Consider the following 20,789-nt stretch of genomic DNA (forward strand, 5'->3'; position numbering starts at 1 on the left):
AAGCATCTATGTTTGAAGCACTGCCCCATACACTTGTGATAGAGAGTGAATAAGCCAGCAACTTCCCTGCCCTCCTGGAATTTACATCCTTCCCATTGAGCTAAAGAAGGAGGCAGAGCCACAAGTCACTTAAGTGAACTTTATTTATTATTATTATTATTTTAAAATTTATTTTCTTTTTCTTTTTCAGTTTTTTGGCTGCGTCAGGTCTTCATTGCTGTGCACAGGCTTCTCTCTAGTTGTGGCATGCGGGCTCCAGATCACGTGGGCTCTGTAGTTTGCCGCACGCCGGCTCTCTTGTTGAGGCGTGCGAGGTCAGTAGTTGTGCGTGGGCTTAGTTGCCCCGCGGCATGTGGGATCTTAGTTCCCTGACCAGGGATTGAACCCGCGTCCCCTGCATTGGAAGGCGGATTCTTAACCACTGTACCACCAGGGAAGTTCCCGCTTAATGAACTTTAGACACAGATCCTAGAATGTCAGAGCTGGTAGGGCCCAATTTCTTCAGGTCCTTTTTTATAGATGAGGAACCTGAGCCCAGAGAGCGGCCGTGACAGACCCAAGATTCCACAGTGAGACAGAATCAGCTTCTGCCTTTTTCAGGACCTCAGGCACAGGTGAGCCCTGGGGTCTCAGAGGGGAATGTAGACTGAGATGAAAATGCCACCCTGGAGAATTTGGCTAAGGGCACCTACCCTAGGCTTCCTTCCTCAGAGCTGTCGGCAGAAATCCTGGTCTATTCCAGGTATGCCCACCAGGTGGCACAGGGGCACCAGAGAAAGGCACAGGAATCAACGATGAGTGGGCGCCTTCCTCATTCAGAGCAATTATTCCTAGCAAGTGGGAATAATGAGGTGGGAAGACTGCCTGCTTTGGGACAGCACTCAGGCAACTGTATACATTGTATACATATACAGAGGTGAATTCTGCCTCAAATAAGGAGATTGCCTTGGGGAATTGTTAAAAACTTGGATACAGGCGTCATGCAGACTTGGTAGGAAATCTAGCTCCCCATTGCTGCTTTATCATGTCACCTCTTGACACCTAGCTTCCAACACATAGAGTGGATGCAAGATAAGGTCCTCATTTCCCAGGGCTCTACACAGAGCCCGAGTTGCTTATGCCCTCTTCCTGACTGGTCCCTTTTCCAGGTGGATGGTGGGCAACTCCTGCTGGCAGAGACGTCTCTGTTAGAGGGCAGGGAGAAGATGAGGTTAATGGAATCTGACAGTCTCACAGCACAGCTTAGGCCTGGCAGCTCGTTCACCTCACATCGCACAGGAACCGCATGTGCAAAGGCTCTGGGGCTGGGAACTATGAATGTTTGGGGTCATGGGGGCCAAGGATGCCTGAGAGCAAAGAGAGGGTTGGAGAAGTAGGCTGGGCCTTGAGGGCTATACCAAATGATTGACTTTGAACTTTATCCTGGGAGCAATAGGGAGCTACTGAAAGTTACTCAGAAGGGGGATGACTTGGTTAGGTAAGTGTTGAGAGCCATCACCCTGACTGCAGGTGAAGGGAGGAATGGAGGTGGGGGAGCCTGGAGGCAGGGGAGCCTGGAGGCAGAGAGAGAGACCAACCAGGAGGCTGAGCAAATGAGAGCTGAGACTGGACTCGGTGATGGAGATGGTGGCGGGTTTTCCATCCACTCAGAGCTTCTGACCAGCTTAAGGCACACCATTAACACTTGTCTGTCTTGTCCAGGAGATAGTTCTCAGAGGGTAAGGGGCTGCCCAGACAGGAGGAGAAGGTGGTCCCTACAGTGGGCGTTTCCTAGAAGATCCTTGAGGAAAACAGACAGCCTAGGCTAATGAGAGAGACAAGATCCTGGGCCAGGGTGCAGGGAAGATGCAGTGTGGTCTAATGGTTAGAAACATACATCTCTCTCGTGTCCCAGCCTTGCCAGTTCTTAGCGGTGTGACCCTAGACAGGTCACTTTGCTTCTCTGATATTCAGTTTACTCATCCATAAAATGTGATTGCTAGTAGGGCTCACCCCTTGAAGCTGTTGTCAGGGCAAGGTAATATGTGAAGCTCAGTGCAGTGCTGGGTACCGAGGAAGCACCCAACACATGGAAGCCCAAGGGGGAGCTTCCGGTCCTCAACTCCCCTCAAAAACAGTCTTTTGCTGTGGCACGGTGGTCATTTTGGCTCTGCAGCACCTCATCAGGCCAGGGTGGCTCCAAAAACAGGCCAGCCTGGGCTGCACACCACACTGAATTAAGCCAAGGGAATTCCAGCCAGAAGCAAAGAAATGATGCTTTGGTCAGCCCAGGGCCACATTCCGGGGGAAATTACCATTTCTGTTCCACTTTTTGAAAAAATTTTATCTTTATTTATTTATTTATTTTAGCCACACAGCATGCAGGATCTTAGTTCCCTGACCAGGGATCAAACCCATGCCCCCTGCAGTGGAAGCACGGAGTCTTATCTGTTCCAATTTTTAAAGCATTAAAAATGATTCTCCGTACTCCAGGGGTCTCAGGTGAGATTCCTTATTTTAATTTTGTCAGTTTCTCCCTTATTTTGTGAGTGCTGGTGTAGTACAATCTTCCCATAGTTCCGGTCATTGTGGTAAGGGTTTTGTATCTATTCTTTCATGTAATCTTTATAGCAACTCTCTTAGGTAGGTACTATTTGTTATTGTCTTCACTGTATGGATGAAGAAACTGAGGCTTGAAGAGGTTAACAAATGTACCTGGGTCTGACACCAGCCCCTTTGCTTGTCCCCACGACACTTACCTGCCTTGTGCACAGGTCATCAGAAAGGCACTTAGGGCACCCGAACAATCTGCCCCCAGAGTTACCTAGTGAGTAGAATGCCAAGACTTGTCTGGACCAAAAGCCAATAAGAGAAATGACCATGGGATACAGGGCCCAGCAGTCATCATAAGTTTGATTGAGGCACAGTCCATTGTATTAGTTGGGGTCCCTTATATAATACATACCTCTGAGAGTTTAGTACAGGGAAAAAATTGTCTCTTCCAAATCACTGACCTGATTCTTCCAATCAGACTGTAGCAATAGCTAATTCTTATATAGAATTCACCACGTGACAGGCCTGTTATAAGAACTGAATATGCCTTGGCTCATTTAATCCTCCCAATGACCCTAAGAGAGGGGTATTATTATTATATCATCCCCATTTTTCAGATGAAAAACAGAAGCACATAGAAGTTAAATAACTGCCTTAGTAAGTGGTAGAGTTGGGCTTCAAAACAGCACAGTCTGGCTCTGGGGTTTGTGTGCTTAATCACATGCTTACTACTTCCCATATAATTTGTAACTCATCCTGTTTCCCTCTTTGCTTTGACTGCCAGGAAACTCAGAGCCATGGTTTTTGTTCTGTCACAGTTGCTGTCCTTAGAAAACTTGACCTAGCATTTCTGCTATTATTAGTCAATTTTTCACCTTTTTTCTCTCCTTCTCCACTGTCCTTTGGTCCAGGCTTTCATTACTCCTTGATTCTTGCTCTTTAATTATCCATCAAATAGGCTTGCAGCTGCAACGCAAAACCCTTTTTGGAATAGACAGGACATAATGCATCAGTGAGATGAACAGACTATTTCTGCCTAGCTGAACCAGGGGGACACAGTCGGTGCTAGACGGATGTCTTTTTTTTTTTTTTAATTTATTTATTTAGTTATTTATTTTTGGCTGTTTTGTGTCTTCGTTTCTGTGCGAGGGCTTTCTCTAGTTGCGGCGAGCGGGGGCCACTCTTCATCGCAGCGCGCGGGCCTCTCACTATTGCGGCCTCTCTTGTTGCGGAGCACAGGCTCCAGACGCGCAGGCTCAGTAGTTGTGGCTCACGGGCTCAGTTACTCCACGGCATGTGGGATCTTCCCAGACCAGGGCTCGAACCCGTGTCCCCTGCATTGGCAGGCAGATTCTCAACCACTGCGCCACCAGGGAAGCCCGATGGATGTCTTTTGAGCAACTTTTCTGTGACCAACATCATGCTTTGTGAGGTGGAGGACATAACAATGAACCCAAGTTGGTCCCAGTGTTAGTTATGTTATGCTAACTGCCGTAATAGAGAAATCCTGAGATCTCAATGCCTAAACACTAAATAGAAGTTGGTTCAATGTGGGTACCATTCAGTCAAGCGACTTGAGTGAAACCCAGCCTGACCAAGGCTCTGCTGTGTTCAACATGTGGTTTCCCAGGTTCACGTGGTGTTGGCTCCAGTTGGCAGATGGGAGAGAAATGAGAGAGCTTTGAGAAAGCATACATAGTTCTTAACTTGGATTTGGCCTGGACACGGCACACATTGTCTCTGCCCATATCCCATTGTCACGTGCTTAGTTGCAAGAGGTGCTGGAAAATGTAGTCTGGGCTGGCTGCTTTGCTCTGAAACAACTCTACACATGAAAGGAGAACAGCTCTGGTAAATAGCTGGCATTGTTCCAGTTCACAAGGACTTAAAATTATTGAACCCTTATAAAATGGCTAAGGATACCATGCGGTGTGTATTATGCCCAAGAGGAGGGAAATGTTCTTCCTGTGTTTACAAGGAACCACGAGCAAAATGAAGTATTTACATTTTAGACCAAACATATTTGTCCAACAGGGGAATGGATTATGATGGGAGAGAGAGAGTTCATCATGACAGGAAGTATTGAAGCAGAGGCTGAATTTTCACTTGGCTGAAGGCTCTAGAAGGAGTCAGGCTAGATGCCTCCTACTAGTCCTTCTAACTTTGAGCTTCTGTGCTAGGCTCCAGAGTCATCTCCGAGTGCCTATTTTGTGTCAAGTTCCAAGTGGGGTTTGGGGGACCCAAAGACAAAGGAGACAGGGTTCTGATTCTCAGGTTACTCACTGTAATGAGTTGAAATAGGACATCTGGGACGCAGGATAGTGGAATGGCCTGAGCTCTGGAAACAGGAGACTGGCGTTTAATTCCTAGCTGTGAGACATCGGAGAAGCCACTTGGCTTCTCTGGTTCTCAGTCTCCTCATTTATAAAATAGGGACAATAGTTATCTTCATAGGTTCTGAGGACTCAATGGTACAATTACATTTTAGAGCATTTGTAGCACAGCGCCTGGTAGGTAGTGAACACTTTATTTTATTTACAGTAATGTTTTTATGAAGGCCTTGGGTAAGTCACTTCAATTTTTCAAGCCTCAGTTTTCTCATCCGTAGGATGGAACTAACTTCCATCACGGGGTTGGAATCTTGCTGTGTTGTAGGGTCTGGGGTCTGCCTTTTCATCTCTCAGCTTCCCGAAGCGGTAAGCGGGTCGCATCACACCCAGTGGGTAAGTACGAGAAGATTACGGACCGCAATCGGCACCGTCCCGGACAGAGGAGGAACCTGAGCGAACCAGGACGCGATTTCCTGGCTGCGCTCCCAGGAAGGACGTTTGTGCTGGGTCCCATCCCCCGGCCGGTCCTGCTCAGGAAACGTGGAGAGAAAGCCAGGAACCAGGCCTGCCGGGCCCCGCGGCCCCTCCGCGCCTCCCCCCTCCGCTGCCCCCGACTGCAGGAAGCCGGCCGGCGGGAACGCCCTGCCCGGCGGGTGGGAACGGCCCCGCCGGCTTCCCAGGCCCGCGGGGGCGCGGCGCGGCGCGGCGCTGTCACTGCGGCAAGCGCGCCGCCTCCCGCGCCGCCCGCACTCCCGCTGCAGTCGGCCCATTAGCATTGCAGGAAAGTGCTACAGCCCCGGTCCCTCCCGGGCGCCGGAGCGGAGAGGCTGGGTCCCGAAGGCGCCTACGCCCCACCGGGCCCGGAGCCCACGCCGCGGGGGCTGGACTGGGGAGGGAGAGGTGTCCGACCCTTTCTTTTGGGAGGTGAGACGCTGAGGCCTGAGGGTTTGTAGGTGAGTGGCCCAAGGTCATGGCTAGTAAACAGCAGGGCCAGAATTCGACCCGTGGTCTGTTTGACTCTAGAGTTTGTGCCTTGAGTCTGTGGTCCTGGTCCAGGTTCTTGAGGGGCTTCAGGTTCTTGTGGAGGCCCAAGAACAGGAGGCCAGATTCTGGGGGTTACTGATGGCCTCCTAGAGGTCTGTGAACGCCTTGATTTTGTGTACAGCATCTTGTGTGTTGCATTTTTCCTCAGTTTCAAAGGTGTCAGTGACCCAAGAAAGGTCTTACCATAGCTTTCCAACGCCCATGGGTTCCCCTGTGGGGACACCAGCTTTGTCCATGCCTGAGCCTCCTCTGCAATCTATGTGGCATCTTAAAGTCTCTGCAGGGGAAGGACTTGGGGTCTCTACAGGATCCCAGGACCTTTCGCCTGGATCTTGAGAATCTTTTTATAGAATCCTGGGGTCTGTCTCTGAATTTGAGGTCCCCATGGGGCCCTGGTATCTCTTTCTGAGGTTCTGAGCATCTCACTATAAAGTCCTATGGTCCCCATGGTGTGAGTTCTAAACCTGGGCCTCAGGATGCCTATGAACCCTGAAATTGCAGGCAAAACTTTGTCGGTCTGTCTGTATACATGTATACATGGGAGATGTTTCATGGATTTCACCAGATTCTCAAAGGGGGCCCTGATCCCCCAATCTGGGAAAAACATTGCTTTTGAGCATCCCGTGTTAGACAGACCTTGCTCCCTTTCACCAATAAGAACCAGGGAAGAATAGGAGGGAGGAGATAAAAGACAGTGTTGTCTAGTAGAAGAATATGGGTGTGGAATCAGGTGTTCTGGGTTAAAATCCCAGCTTTTCCACTCAACAGCTGTGTGACATTGAACAAATTTCTTAACGTCTCTGAGCCTCAAGACCACCTCCTCTAGGAAGCCTTCCCTATATCCTGGATTCACTTAGGTCCCCACAACACATCCCCCAAGCTCTCATTGCACCTGGGCTGATACTTTGTGAGATTTTTATTTTTTTTTTAAATTTATTTTTGGCTGCGTTGGGTCTTCGTTGCTGTGTGCGGGCTTTCTCTACTTGTGGTGAGTGGGAGCTACTCTTCATGGCGGTGTGCAGGCTTCTCATTGCGGTGGCTTCTCTTGTTGCAGAGCACGGGCTCTAGGCGCCGGGCTTCAGTAGTTGTGGCTCGCGGGCTCCAGAGCGCAGGCTCAGTAGCTGTGGCGCACGGGCTTAGTTGCTCCATGGCATGTGGGATCTTCCCGGACCAGGGATTGAACCCGTGTCCCCTGCATTGGCAAGCCGATTCTTAACCACTGCGCCACCAGGGAAGTTCCACTTTGTGAGATTTAATGCAGTTAATTAATGAAGTAGTTAACTGTGCTTAATATTTTCTTGTCTCTCCACCCCACCAGTCTTAAGGTCTAAGAAGGCAGGGACCTTTGCTGTCTTACACATGTTAGGCTCTCAGTCATTTGTTATGAAATAAAAAAAAGAGTGAAGGAATGGAGGGACTGCCAGACACTGCACTAGGGGCAGAAAGGAATTAGAAACGAATAAGCATTGTTCCACTCCTCGAGGAGGTCCCAGGCTAGTGGGGGGTATAATATGAGTTTGTGCAAGGAAGACTGTCCTAAATGTGTTAATGGGGGATAAATATTAATGGGGATAAACACTAATGGGGATAAACACTAATGGGGAAAGCACCAAGAGATCCAAAGATGAGTGAGAATCAGTCTCAGAAGAGCTGATATAACGACTTCCCTTTGAATTATGTGTTACAACTTACAAAGTGCTTAACTTACGTAAAATATCCAGGTATGTCCTTACTCCACAGAGATGGGGAAACTGCTGCTGGGAAGAGTTCAGTGACTTGCCCGAGGCCACCCAGCGATCATGGCTGCCTAAGTGCACAGCACACTCACTTTGGAATTTAGCCCTCACCCTTTAGGAATTGAGTTTTGATGTTGTGAAGGTCTTGGTTTAGATCCCAATAGATGTGAGACTTTGGGCAGTTTACTTTACCTCCTTGAGCCTTGTTTTTCTAATCTGCAAGATAGGAATAATGACCTTCATAACCTATATGATGCTTGGTTTATAGTAAAGGATCCATAAGTGTTTGTTGAATGAATGAATGAAATACATGTGTTGGTGGGTGGTCTGAAATGTGAGAGGACTTAAAATTAGGCCATTTGGGGTGTGGTAGGAGAAATTGAGGGTGATTCTATCCCTTCCCACTCTTACTTTCTATGATTCCTGTGAGACTTAAGCATTGGCCTCAACCACATTGTTCTAATTTATTGTTTGGAAACCAACAAAAGTGAACCAGCGCGGGCTTGGTTAGCTTTCTTATTATATACATCTTTACTGCCTTTTTTCTGATGACCAAGTAATACATCCTCCTTGTAAAAAAATTTAAATTGCAGAAAGATATAATGAGGAGAAATGAAAGTGCAGGCAGGTTTAGGCACTGTAGCCATAAGATGCTGTCAGATTGTTACTCCTTGGGAGGTAGGGATGGGGCACAGGACAGGGAGCAAAAAAAGATTCTTCCTGTTTAAAGGTCTCTCCTACTGGCCTTGCTATGGTTCCTGGGAGTTCTGTTCAGAGTCTTGCCTCTGGCTATACCATTGAAAGTTCAAGTGCAGCTAAGGGCTGGGGAGGCGGGAGAAGATGAGAATTGTCTGGGCTGGGGCTTTCCCTGGAATGCCATGAAGAATGAGATGGAACCTGTAGAATTTTCTATGGCGTATGAACAGTTGGTTCAGATGCCCATTGCTGATACACCTTGTAGCTGTGTCTTCATCCTCTTTCTCCCTCTTAGCATTCAGTAGAGTCTTTTTTGAAAATTCCTGCTATACACACACACACACACACACACACACACGCAAAGAAAAGCAAAACAAAAAGAAAGGAAAAAAGGTGAAGGCATCGTATTTAGTTTCCTATAGTCTCCATTTTGTAATGCATATACTAAGCATATAAGTTATAATTATGGGATCCTACTACTTCTGTAATTCTGCAACTTACTCTTACTCTTTTTTTAATTTAACAATACCCAGTAGACACCTTTTCTTGCCTATTCATGAAAATCTATTCCATTCCTTTTACCAAATGAGCTTCTTATGGTTGGGACTATTACCTCCAGTCCAGAGGCCAGCACATGAGAGGCCTTACTGGGAGGCCATGTTGGAATAGTAACAGCAGCCACCATATCCTGGCATGAACTAGGTGCCAGGCTCTGAACTAAGCTCTTTCACATGTTATTTCATTTGATCCTCACAGCCCCTGAATGAAATAAGTACTATTGTTATTCACATTTTTCAGATGAGAAACTGAGGTGCAGAGACTTGAAAGCCCAAGGTCGCACAGCTGGTAAGTAATGGAGCTGAGATTTGAATCCTGATCTGTCCTGTGCCAAGGCTTTTGCTCTGAATGAATTAATAAGTGGCTGATCGGTTCATGGGTCGCAGAGAGAAGGTTCTGTCTTCAGAACCTCCCCTGTATGTCCTGGGTTCTCTCTTCCAAGTGTCTGCAATGCTTGGAATCAGCATATAGCAGGGACTCAGTAAAGGCCCTTTCTTTGCCTGCAGCAATCCTGTGGCCATGCCTTCCTTTCATGGGAAGTTGAATTTTTGAATCTCTTATTCTAGAAATAAGCTGCGATTTGTTAGGGGTTCTTGAGGACCAGCCCAGGCAATTCAGAACAGCCATTTGCCTGTCCCCCCTCGCAGGAAATTAATCAGAACCCCAAAGCCCTTTCCCTCTTCCCACAGGCCAGCACTATGGAAACTCCCAGTGCCTTGCTGCAGTTCTGCTAGAAGACTGCGGAGTTGCCAAGGGCAGTTTAACACAGATCCATCTCTCTGTAAGGAAAACGAGAGGAGAGAGGCACAAGGGAGAACCGGGTCAGCTCTGCTGCAAAGGATGAGAACTCGAAGGCGTCCCCAACCTGGAGGGGGGCTGAGTGACAGAGACACTCTGGGGTATCAGCTGTGACTCTGCAGAATCCACTTGGGGTCTAGAAACTGCAGTTTCTATTCCAATGGCAATGCTCTGCAGGGCCCCTTTCAGTGAGCCTCTTCCTCTCTCAGCACCTCACAGTCTTCCACTACGAAATGATTAGGTGGATTATCACTAGGGATGCTATCTGGTGTTAGGAACTAGACATAATATTGATGATAATAACAATAAGAAGAATGAAGGGCTTCCCTGGTGGCTCAGTGGTTGAGAATCCGCCTGCCAATGGAGGGGACATGGGTTCGAGCCCTGGTCCGGGAAGTTCCCACATGCCGCGGAGAAACTAAGCCTGTGCTCCACAACTACTGAGCCTGCGCTCTAGAGCCCGTGAGCCACAACTACTGAGCCCACATGCCACAACTACTGAAGCCCACATGCCTAGAGTCTGTGCTCCGCAACAAGAGAAGCCACCGCAGTGAGAAGCCTGCGCGCCGCAAGGAAGAGTAGCCCCCGCTCGCCGCAACTAGAGAAAGCCCGCGCCCAGCAATGAAGACCCAACGCAGCCAAAAATAAATAAATAAATAAAATTAAAAAAAAAAGAATGAAAAGAAGAATGACAGCTACATCGTTTGTGGAAAACTGTGCCTGGTGCTTTCCACACAGTGTCTTATGTAATTTTAAACCAAACACCACAAGGACTGTATTAATATGCCCATTTTACAGATGAGGAGAATGAGGCTCAAAGACAGCTAGTACGGGCCAGAACACGGGTATATAATCCCAGGGTTTTCTGGCATCAGAACCTGAGCTCCACAAACATGTGTGGGCTCTGACCTCAAGGAAGTGAGGAAGTGCTAAGAAACAAAGGGGAGGTCAGTTTGACACAAGTTAAAATGTGTTCATGCCCACATGAGAGTTAACACAATGCCTTGGGTATTCAGAGCAGGGAGAGTCAGCTTCTGGCTGGGGGAAACTAGGAAGAGTTGTAAACTGAGAAGAGACAGCAAGGGAAGAGCATGAGCAATGCGCAGATGTGGGAAAGCAGTGGGTGTGCTAGGGGAAGTTTGGATAAACTTTGTGTGTGTGTGTGTGTGTGTGTGTGTGTAAAGGTAGGAAGAGATCACACCAGGCCAGGCATTTGGCCTTTATTCCATAGGCAATAAGGAGCTTACACAAGAGATGTCTCAAGAGACCAGCTATGCTGCTGCAGTCAAAGAGGAAGCAGCCCTCAGAGCATCTGTGTCCGGGCTTGTGAATGCAACCCTGTGTCAGTATGTGGGAGGGCATCTGAGGGGAGAGTGTCTAGAGCTGTGTTCTGTACCATGCTGGATCTGGGTCTTGGGCTCTCTTCAAAGGCCCCCCCTCCCTTCTCTGGGCTCTAGGTACCTTGCACATAGTAGGTCCACAGGAAAATGTCATAGAGTTATTGGCGGGCCCTTTGAGATCATCTGGTCATTGCCCCTTCCAATTTTAATAAATTTATTTATTTCATTTATTTATTTTTGGCTGTGTTGGGTCTTCGTTGCTGCGCGCGGGCTCTCTCCAGTTGCGGAGAGCAGGGGCTACTCTTCACTGCGGTGGCTACTCTCGCTGCTAGAGCACCGGCTCTAGACCGCAGGCTCAGCAGTTGTGGCGCACGGGCTTAGCTGCTCTGCGGCATGTGGGATCTTCCAGGTCCAGGGATCGAACCCGTGTCCCCTGCATTGGCAGGCAGATTCCCAACCACTGCGCCACCAGGGAAGTCCGCCCCTTCCCATTTTAAAGAAGGCAAAAGGAGGGAACATAGATGGCAAAGGACTTGTCTAGGATCACACATGGAATTAATAGCAGAGCTGGGGACTCGAACTCATGCCTCCTGAGTTCAAGCTGAGCTCCTTTTCCACACTTTGCTGAGTAATAGAAATAGTATTTTTTGAGGGATTACTCCATACTAGGCCTTGGGCTAAATACCTTTACATGGATTATCTCATTTAATCCCACAATCCCCTGAGAGTGCCCCTTTTGAAAGCAGGACGTCTTGTCTTCCATTTCGATTTTCCACCGCGCGTAGCACAGGACCTGGGCACCTAGCTAGACAGGCGATAAAAACTTGGAAAAGTCCAAGTCCCGGGAAGGGGGAGAAGACAAAGGGGGCGGGACCGTCCATCAGCTCCGCCCCCACAAAGACCCCGCCTCCCAGGACGCTGACGTCACCTTCTGGCTCCGCCCCTCATTGTCAGTCTTGGGAGCCGGAGGAGGCGCCGGCCGCCGGGAGCCGAGCGCCGGAGCCCTTGGCGGGCGGGAGCGCGGGCCGTAGCCGCCGAGGTGAGGAGTCTGCGGGGAGGTGGCGGGAGCGCGGCGCGGGAGGCCGGGCGGGCGGGCGGAGAGAGGAGGACGCCCGGAGGAGGCGGCCTGCCCCGCCAAGGGGTCGGGGCACCCAGGGGTGACCGGGCAGAACCGGAGGGCGCACCCCGGCGAGGGCTGGGGGGGTGTGGAGTTGAGGTGGGGGTAGAGTTTGAGCGGAATTTCGGAGAAGGAGCTCGGAAAGGGAGATCTTTGGAGAGAGACCTTGAGAATTCTTTTGGAGTTGGAGATTTTTCCTTTGAAGGGGGAGGGAAGGTTCTGAGAGACTTCTTGGTGGGAGCGAGAATCTGAGGAGAAATGTTTGGGGCCAAGAGCTGAGCGGAGGAGAGTTTTAGGGTCGAGTTTGGGAGTTGGGGGGTGGGGAGGCGCGCGGGGCCCGGTGGGGGCGGGGAGCGGTGCGGCCGGGCGGGGGGCCGGGACCGCCGGGGAGGGGGCTGCGCGGGGCCCGTGGGCACCCGGGGAGGAAGGAAGTGATCTTACAGGAAGAGCCCGGGAGCTCCCGAGGAGGAGGAGGAGGAGAGGTGGAGAAGGAGGAGGAGGAGGGAGGTTTGGGAGCGCTCAGGCTGGCGTGCGGGCCGGGCTGCGGGGCCCGGCGGCGGGGACGCGGGATGGGCGAGGAGGGGGTCGCGCCGCGGCCGCCGCAGCTGTCCGCCCGCAGCGCCAGCCCGCGTCCCGGCCGATGCTGGTCTCGCAGCCAGACCGCTGGGCCGGGAAGGAATTCGAGGCATTCGCTTTGTTTAAGTTGCCAGTAGACAGTCCTTAGGACTAATTAATGGTGGAATCTGCTGGGGGACGCGGGCGAGCCGGGTCGGGGCCGCCCCCGCCCGCAGCCGCGGTGAACTTTCCGCAGCGCGAGCGGCCCGCCTCCCTGCGCGCCCCCACCCCTGCCCGGGCGGGGAAAGAGCCATGGCTTCCCGGAGCGCTGGAATGAAGTGCGGTTTCTGGGGCCGGTGGCCTCGGGCTGCGAGGGCTGCTGAGGGGAACCTGGCGTCCCGGAGCGACCGGGCTGGGGGTTCGGAACCCGCTGTAGAGCTCCCTGGGGTGCCTGCGGTTTCTGTTAATAACCTTGGAGGAGGCTCTGCGAGCCGAGAAAGACCATCTTGCTTTGGAGCATCTGTTTCTTCATCGCGTCAGCCCCTTTCCTAACACTGCAGAGCTTGTTGTGGCTTGTTTCGGAAATGCCGAGACCAGTGCTCACACTTGAGGGTGGGAGAGGGGAAGAGAATAGGCAGCCCCCACTTAACAAAAAAAAAAAAAAAAGAATCCCTGCAGTATGATCTCCAGAAAGCCCAAGAGACTGCAGATTCTCCGTCGCACCTTCACTGACTTGGATGACCTTGGGAAAGGAATTGTGCTTCTAGTGTTTAATCTGTCCATTAAGGAGAAAATACTATCTGGACCTGCCTGCCTTTTGCGGGTATTTTGAGAGGTGGGGTTTATTCAGGGCGTTTTACGGACTGCTGCAGTTCTGGCCTAAGGAGTTGGACTGGTGTCAGAGCCGGGGGAATTCAGATCACCTATTAAGATTTTACTACCTAAGATTAGGGAGGGAGGTGTTTGGATTTTAGGGGGATGTTTCCCTTCGGAGAATCTATACGGTGTGTTCCAGACGGCTTTCTGTTACTTTGCGTGCAGCTTTGGCGGCATTCATGTGGTTAAATTGAATAACCCCCATAGAAAAAAATTCTTTTCTTGTTAGAAATAATTATTTTGCTCAGAATTCCCCTTGGGGCAGATGAAGGTTTTGCTCAATTTACTCAGAAGAATTTTCCAGGTTTCTAAAATTAAATCACTTCTAAACATAGTAACTGAAGTTTGAAAAACTGGAAACGGTGGGATGGGAAGGGAGTTGATCTAGAGTATGAACAAGGAGCAAATACAGGTTCATTGTTGTCCTGTGATTACTAATAGGGATTGTGAATTAGCCTTGATTAATAGATATTTTCTTACTCTTAAATATTTAAGACCAAGAAAGGGAACTAATATTGTTGAGTTGCCTACTCTGTGCCCAGTAATTGTGCTACGTGGTATAGTTCTCATATAGTCTTCACAACAATGTTGTGAGGTGGTAGTTGGCATCCCTGTTTCACAGATGAGCAAACTGAGGGTGACTTTCCTAAGTGTATGCATACAACTAGTAAGAAGTGGAGCTGGAATTCAAACCCAAGTCTGTTTCTAAGGTCCACTCTGCATATTGGGTTGGGAGCCAGGAGGCCTAGTTTCCAGGCCTTTGACTCAGCCACTGGGTCACTATGGATGCTAAAATGAGTCAATTAAGTCTGTTCCCCAATAATATTACCTTTTCTTCCAGCAATGTTATCAGTAAGCTTTTGAGATATTCTAATTTTTTTGATAGAAAGACAAACATATAAGGCTGTGGTAGAGGTATGTTCTATATGCTTAGGTGCTTAATTTTTTTCTTATGATGGAAGCATTTGTATTACAATAAAGAGCATAGATTTCATTTATGTAATGGAAGATGATGGATAGCTAATGGTCCTTCTGCTGTAGAGGGCATCATTAAGGAGACATTCATAATCAGAAATGGAACCATTTTTCATGGAACACGGCTTTTTGGGACAGTGTTAGTTTATGAGTAGAGCACACACATTTAATACAGGTAGGACCCAAGTAGTCAAGCTGAAAGATTTGGTATAAACTTTGATGCGCATAATAGATGCTCAGTAAATATTGCTGGATGAATGAATGCATTCATTCTCTTTAAAAAAATCAGCTTTATTGAGGTATAATTTACATACGATAAGATTCACCAACCTGAAGTGTACAGTTTAATGAGTTTTGACAAATGCATACAGTTGTGTGATCACCACAACTGCCCTCATTTGTTTAAACTGTGTGTTATCTCTTAGGTGTTGGTTAGCAGAGTGATCGTTGGGAATGTTGTGAAGTTTCTATGTTCGGAATCAATACTGGTGAGATCAGAGTGAATACTAGAGAGTCAGTCTGCCAACTTTGTAGGAAACAGGGAAACCTTAGGTATCTAATGGTGAGGTGCATGAGAAGAGTAAGAGAGGTAGAGATGAGGACACTTGTCAGATCAGCAGAAAGATAAATTCATGAGGAACCGGGTTTTCATTACTTTTTAGGATAGGGGATACACTGTGGGGAAAATAAAAATTACCCGAAGATTTATTAACAACTTGAATTTCTATTTTTGTTTCTTTTTTGAAACAGTAGCTCTTGAAATATAAAACTTAACATCTTTGGCTATACTTAAGTGCTTTACACAATATGGTTGTTCAAATAATTCTTAAGGGTGGGGATGCTATAAAATGATTAAAGGCCTTGCCCTTCCACCTATGACAGAATATCCTTAGTGTTAATCTCTAACTTGTTTTAGCTAATATTCCACAAAGGGAATACATTAGGTAAGAATTGTGTCTTGCTGGGAAAACAGAGATTATTTTCTCCTTCTCATAATTTCTGAAGTCACTGAACCTGTCCCAATCTGCTTCAGCTCAAGTCCCTGTCTTAGAAAATGCTTGAAACTGCTGTATCTGACCTGCTAGAAGAAGCCCCAGTTTTATCTTTGACTCCTCATTTTTCTTTTTTTTGGCCGTGCCACGTGGCATGCAGGATCTTAGTTTCCCGATCAGGGACCAAAACCTGTGCCCCCTGCAATAGAAGCTCAGAGTCTTAACTACTGGACTGCCAGGGAAGTCCCTTTCTCGTTTTTCTTTATTCATTCTATATCTATATGTTGACTCTTACATAATCCTCTTCTCCCACCTATGAATGTTGAGAATGGAAACCCATCAACCATCGGCCCTCCATATACCATTAGGAAATGATAATTAAATTAAAATACCAGTCTACCAATTCAACATTTTGGGTGGTGATAGAGAGAAAATAACAACTATGAGGTAGTCATTATCTTCTTTATACATGGGGGAGCTGGGCTCAGAGCAGTTACTGTCGGAGCTGTGAGGGTCAGACCATTGGTTTCAGCTCAGATGTGATTGATGCTCAAGTTTAGGATCTTTCCGTTTCATTACACTGTTGTATTGGAGTTAGGGTGGCAAGCGAAGAGCTTGAAAATACCATATTAAAATATAAGCTAAAAGATAACGAGCATGGCTCACCTTAAATACCATATTAAAATATAAGCTAAAAGATAATGAGCATGGCTCACCTTAAATACCATATTAAAATATAAGCTAAAAGATAACGAGCATGGCTCACCTTTTTAGGCATTGCTGTTTTCATCTATTCCTTTTTTAATTTCTAGAGATACCTTCTCACATTCAAAGGAATTTATAGCTCATCCTTTATTGTATAACTCCCTTTCTAGACCCAGCATTTATTCTCTATAAACATGGTACTTTGTATTCACTGGCTGCTTGACTTATTTTATGAAAAAGCTCCTCCTCTTTTATATGGATCTGAAAGCTTCCACCAGGTTAATATGTCAATCAAGTCCTTCCATATTTGCATGTGCTCCTCTGTTCCCATTTTATCTGGACAGAGTAATATTTTTAAAACATATGTTACTAAAAACTTGCAAAAAATTAAAAAAATTTTTACAACTTTTAATTGAAGTATATAATATTTATATGTAGAAAAGTACACATAAGTGTACAACTTGATGATTTTTTTCACAAACTGAATATACTCACGTAACCAGCACCCAGATCAAGAAACAGCATTGCCAGGACCTAGAAGCCCCTGTTGAGTTCCCTTTGGGTTCTTGCTGCCTTTCCACCCACCCAGGGTAATCACCATCCTGACTACTTCTAACAGCATAGATCAGTTTTTGTACTTTTGTAAAAATGTTTGTAAAACATTTTTACAAAAGTACAAAACATTGTAAAAACAATGTTTTTACAAACAGTTTTTGTACTTTTGTAAAAATGGAATCATGCAGCATATACTCTTGGGTCTGGCTTCTTTTATTCAACAATGTGAGTATGCAGAAACTTTTAATGGTTTTCTTTGGGGCTTGGAATAAAATTCAAACTCTATCTTGGCCTATAATGCCTTGTATAACCTGGCCCCTATGTACCAACGTCTTATGTTAGTTTCACGGTCCGTTATGCTTCAGTCACCCTAGCTGCTTATTTATTTTTAAACACAAGTTCTTTCCTACCTCAGGACCTTTGTACATGTGGCTCTCTCTTGAATACTCTCTCCCCTGCTCTTTGGCTTCCTCCTTCAAGCTTCAGCTTATGATTCAGAGATACTTTCCCTCATCACTTTAAAAAAAAAAAAAAAAAATTTTATTTATTTATTTTTGGCCGCGTTGGGTCTTCGTTGCTGAGCGTGGGCTTTCTCTAGTTGCTACTCTTTGTTGTGGTGCGTGGGCTTCTTGGGTCTTCGTTGCTGAGCGTGGGCTTTCTCTAGTTGCTACTCTTTGTTGTGGTGCGTGGGCTTCTCATTGCGGTGGCTTCTCTTGTTGTGGAGCACGGGCTCTAGGTGCGCAGGCTTCAGTAGTGTGGCACGCGGGCTCAGTAGTTGTGGCTCGTGGGCTCTAGAGTGCAGGCTCAGTAGTTGTGGCGCACGGGCTTAGTTGCTCTAGTGGCATGTGGGATCTTCCCAGACCAGGGATCGAACCCATGTCCCCTGCATTGGCAGGCGGATTCTTAACCACTGCGCCACCAGGGAAGTCCCTTTCCCTCATCATTTTATCTTGCTAATCCTTTCCTGTTATTCCCTATTAACTGGCATCTGTTGCCTCCCTTTATAACACCTATTACAATTATAATGATGTATCTGCTTGCCTGATTATTATCTGTCTTCGCAACTAGACTTCATGGGAACAGGGAACTCATCTGCTTTGTTCACCAGTGTATATCTAGTACCTAACACAGTGAGTGACATGTAGTAGGTATTTAATAAATATTTAATGACCACATTCCCAATTCAGCAGCTTTATTTCCATTATCTTCTATCCTTTTCTTCTCTTATGCTGTTTAATTATTTCATTTTTTCCATCCTTTAAGACTCAGCTCAATTCCCCATCTTTGAAGTCTGTCCTGACTTTGCAATAGTAAGTCTCTCTTCTCTAAAATTTTGTGACATTTATTGCCGATACGCCTCATGTTCTTGGTTAAGTCACACTAGCATGTATCTTATGTCCTTAGTTGGGTCAGAAGCTTCTCACGTTCTCAAAAATCTTGCGGCTTGTTACGCTAGTACCCCTCATGTTCTTGATTAACTTTATTAGCTTGTATCTTAATTACCTAATTTTATCAGAAGCTTTTTGATTAGAAGCTAAGTTTGTCTTAGCTGGTACTCCCCTCAGTTCCTTTCACTGAGCTTTGCACATAGTAGGCCCTCGGTACAGTTTTAGATGATTGATCATAATGATGCTTATGTATAAGTAATAATATAATTTCTCAGGCTTATTAACATTTTAATTAGAATTCTGCTTAGTGTTTTCTCTAATCAAAAGGCTGAGAGTGCCCCAACTGCTTCAGGTGCTTAGGGTGTGAAAGTACAGGAGTCTAGTCCTGCTGCAGATACCTCTCTGGAATCTGTCACTGGAAAAGAACTATGCACAGTTTCTTCTTGGAATGAAGCTTAATCAAATGTTTGTCTAATGCTCTCAGATTGGAGCTATTAACTGAAATGAGATACTAGGTACTACCTCATTTGAATTACTCTGTTGAGTAACATTTTATTTTGATATCAACAATGAAAAATTTAAGCCAGTTAAATCTGCTTCAAGCTACCTTCTCTGACTTGCCAATAAGCTCTCTCAGTAGTTATTTTTTCTCTTTTATTAATGGTAGAAGAATGTATGTACTAATTTCATATGTACGTTGAGCCAATTTAAGTGCAAGTTTGAATTAGTAGTAACTGGGATGGTTTAACTTAATATACGTGTAACACAATTGAGTGATAAATGTAAACCTATTTTTTAAGAGATGCCTACTGTGTATTTTAAGTTTCTTTTTTTTTGGCCATGTGGATTATGGGATCTTAGTTCCCTGACCAGGGATCACACCCGCATCCCCTGCATTGGAAGGCGGATTCTTTACCACTGGACCACCGGGGAAGTTCCATGACTGCTTTTTAAAAACAAATATTCGAAGTTTACAAAATGAGTAGTCATATATTTATTTTAGTGAGATTTCCAAACTGAAATATTTGGTATACTTCTTTTGAACTTGTCTGTAGAGCGTATTTCATGTTCTTAATGCTGATAAGTGTTCATTTGGGGGGAGTTATATTTAACTTTTGGAGATAAGTCTGGTGAATGAAGTGAGTAGTCAACATTGTTTTTGGTCATAAATGAGATGTAATTCTAAAAGGTGGAGACTAGGATTTTTTTTGTGTATGAGGCTTGTCTTTGAGACTCTTACAAATGGAGTTTCAAAAAGGTTTTGAGCCTTGGTGGCATTGTTGAAAACGAGTCTTGCTTCCCAAGATGACTTGAATAACAGCACTCATTTTGAACCTCTATAAATAAAAATAATTGCTTGACTATAACTTGTTTAACTTGTATTATGATTGAACTGAAATTCTCTCTAATAAAGCATTATGTTGTATTAATATCAACATGGTTTTATTTGTAGCCTTTTAAAAATTAGTCCTTTTTTTGTCTAAAAAAGAAGTTTTTAAAAAGGGGGAGAAAGGAACATTTTTAGTTTGCTGAGAGGCACATCTGTATGGGAACAGATTTGAAGTTAATTACAGTTAAAAGGTATTTTCCTTTCCCACTTACCAAGGCATTATTTGTATAGGTTTTCTGCAGAGGCTAAAGAGTTTAGATAGAAAAATGACAGTATTTTCCTGTTTCTAAGTGTAAAACTCTGCTTTTATCCAGTTTCAAGCATTTAACTGGAAAAGTTAAATGCCGAACAAGATAATAGAAGTAATTTTTTGGCTCTTTAAATCCTGAAACAGCTTTATCATAAATGTGCTGTCTTTCTAATTACCTGGGGTAATTTATCTGGTTTAGGCCATCTGAGTGATTTATATCTAATATCAGTGAATAAACAGCTCATTTAAGTCTTATATCAGTACTTGAAAATTTTTCTAAGGATTCTTTCTTATTGAGGACTAATAATAAAGCCTAACATTTATTGACTGTGTGCCAGCCACAGTGCTTTTCATGTCTTTATTTAATCTTTCTCTTAACCTTTTGGGGTACTGTTAATTATCCCCATTTAACAGATGAAAAATCCTTAAGATATGAGCTCAGTTTGCCCACAGTCAACACAATTGGTGAATGCCAAGCTAGGATTTGACTCTGCGCTTGTTCTTGAAAATTACATTGCTCAAACCAGAACACAAAATGATTTTATGAACTGTGTGCATTTAAGGTCATTATTCCTTGAGTAAATGAGGTTGACGTTGGCTTATGTTTCTTAGGATAGAAAGAATACCATTTTTAGGTCATGATAAACTTAAAGATATAGTAAATGTCTTTAAAATGGAATACTGTTACAGAATACACAGAAGCTGGTTGAGCATAGAATATTTTACAAATGTAGTTACGCTGTTTGTGTAACAAAGCAATGGTCCCTGGTAGGTTTATATCAGGAATACCAGTTTTAATGCTTTTTGCCACAGCTGTACTGGAGTGCAATATGAGATAGTCTTAATATAATTTGATAAAATTATATACTTCCCAACATAAGCTAAATTTTTTTTCGGTAGGAACCTTGAGGACTGGTGATTATGTTAGACTTTTGTTTTAAGACTAGGTCGC

At 45.7% G+C, this 20,789-nt stretch overlaps 1 protein-coding gene across 4 annotated transcripts in view; it reads left to right on the forward strand.

Annotated features, from left to right (window-relative positions):
• Positions 1-11,992: 11,992 nt before the first annotated feature.
• LUZP1 (leucine zipper protein 1) overlaps positions 11,993-20,789 on the forward strand; it is an 80,575-nt gene continuing 71,778 nt past the window's right edge. For 2 of the 4 annotated variants that reach the window (XM_061184766.1, XM_061184763.1), the window contains exon 1: positions 11,999-12,073. The gene's annotated coding sequence lies outside the window, so the exon portion shown is untranslated. Of the gene's footprint in view, positions 12,074-20,789 lie in introns of all 4 variants that reach the window. The other 2 variants (XM_061184765.1, XM_061184767.1) reach the window with 2 other exon arrangements.

The sequence above is a fragment of the Eubalaena glacialis genome, chromosome 3, assembly GCF_028564815.1.
Source record: "Eubalaena glacialis isolate mEubGla1 chromosome 3, mEubGla1.1.hap2.+ XY, whole genome shotgun sequence".
NCBI classification, from domain to species: domain Eukaryota; kingdom Metazoa; phylum Chordata; class Mammalia; order Artiodactyla; family Balaenidae; genus Eubalaena; species Eubalaena glacialis.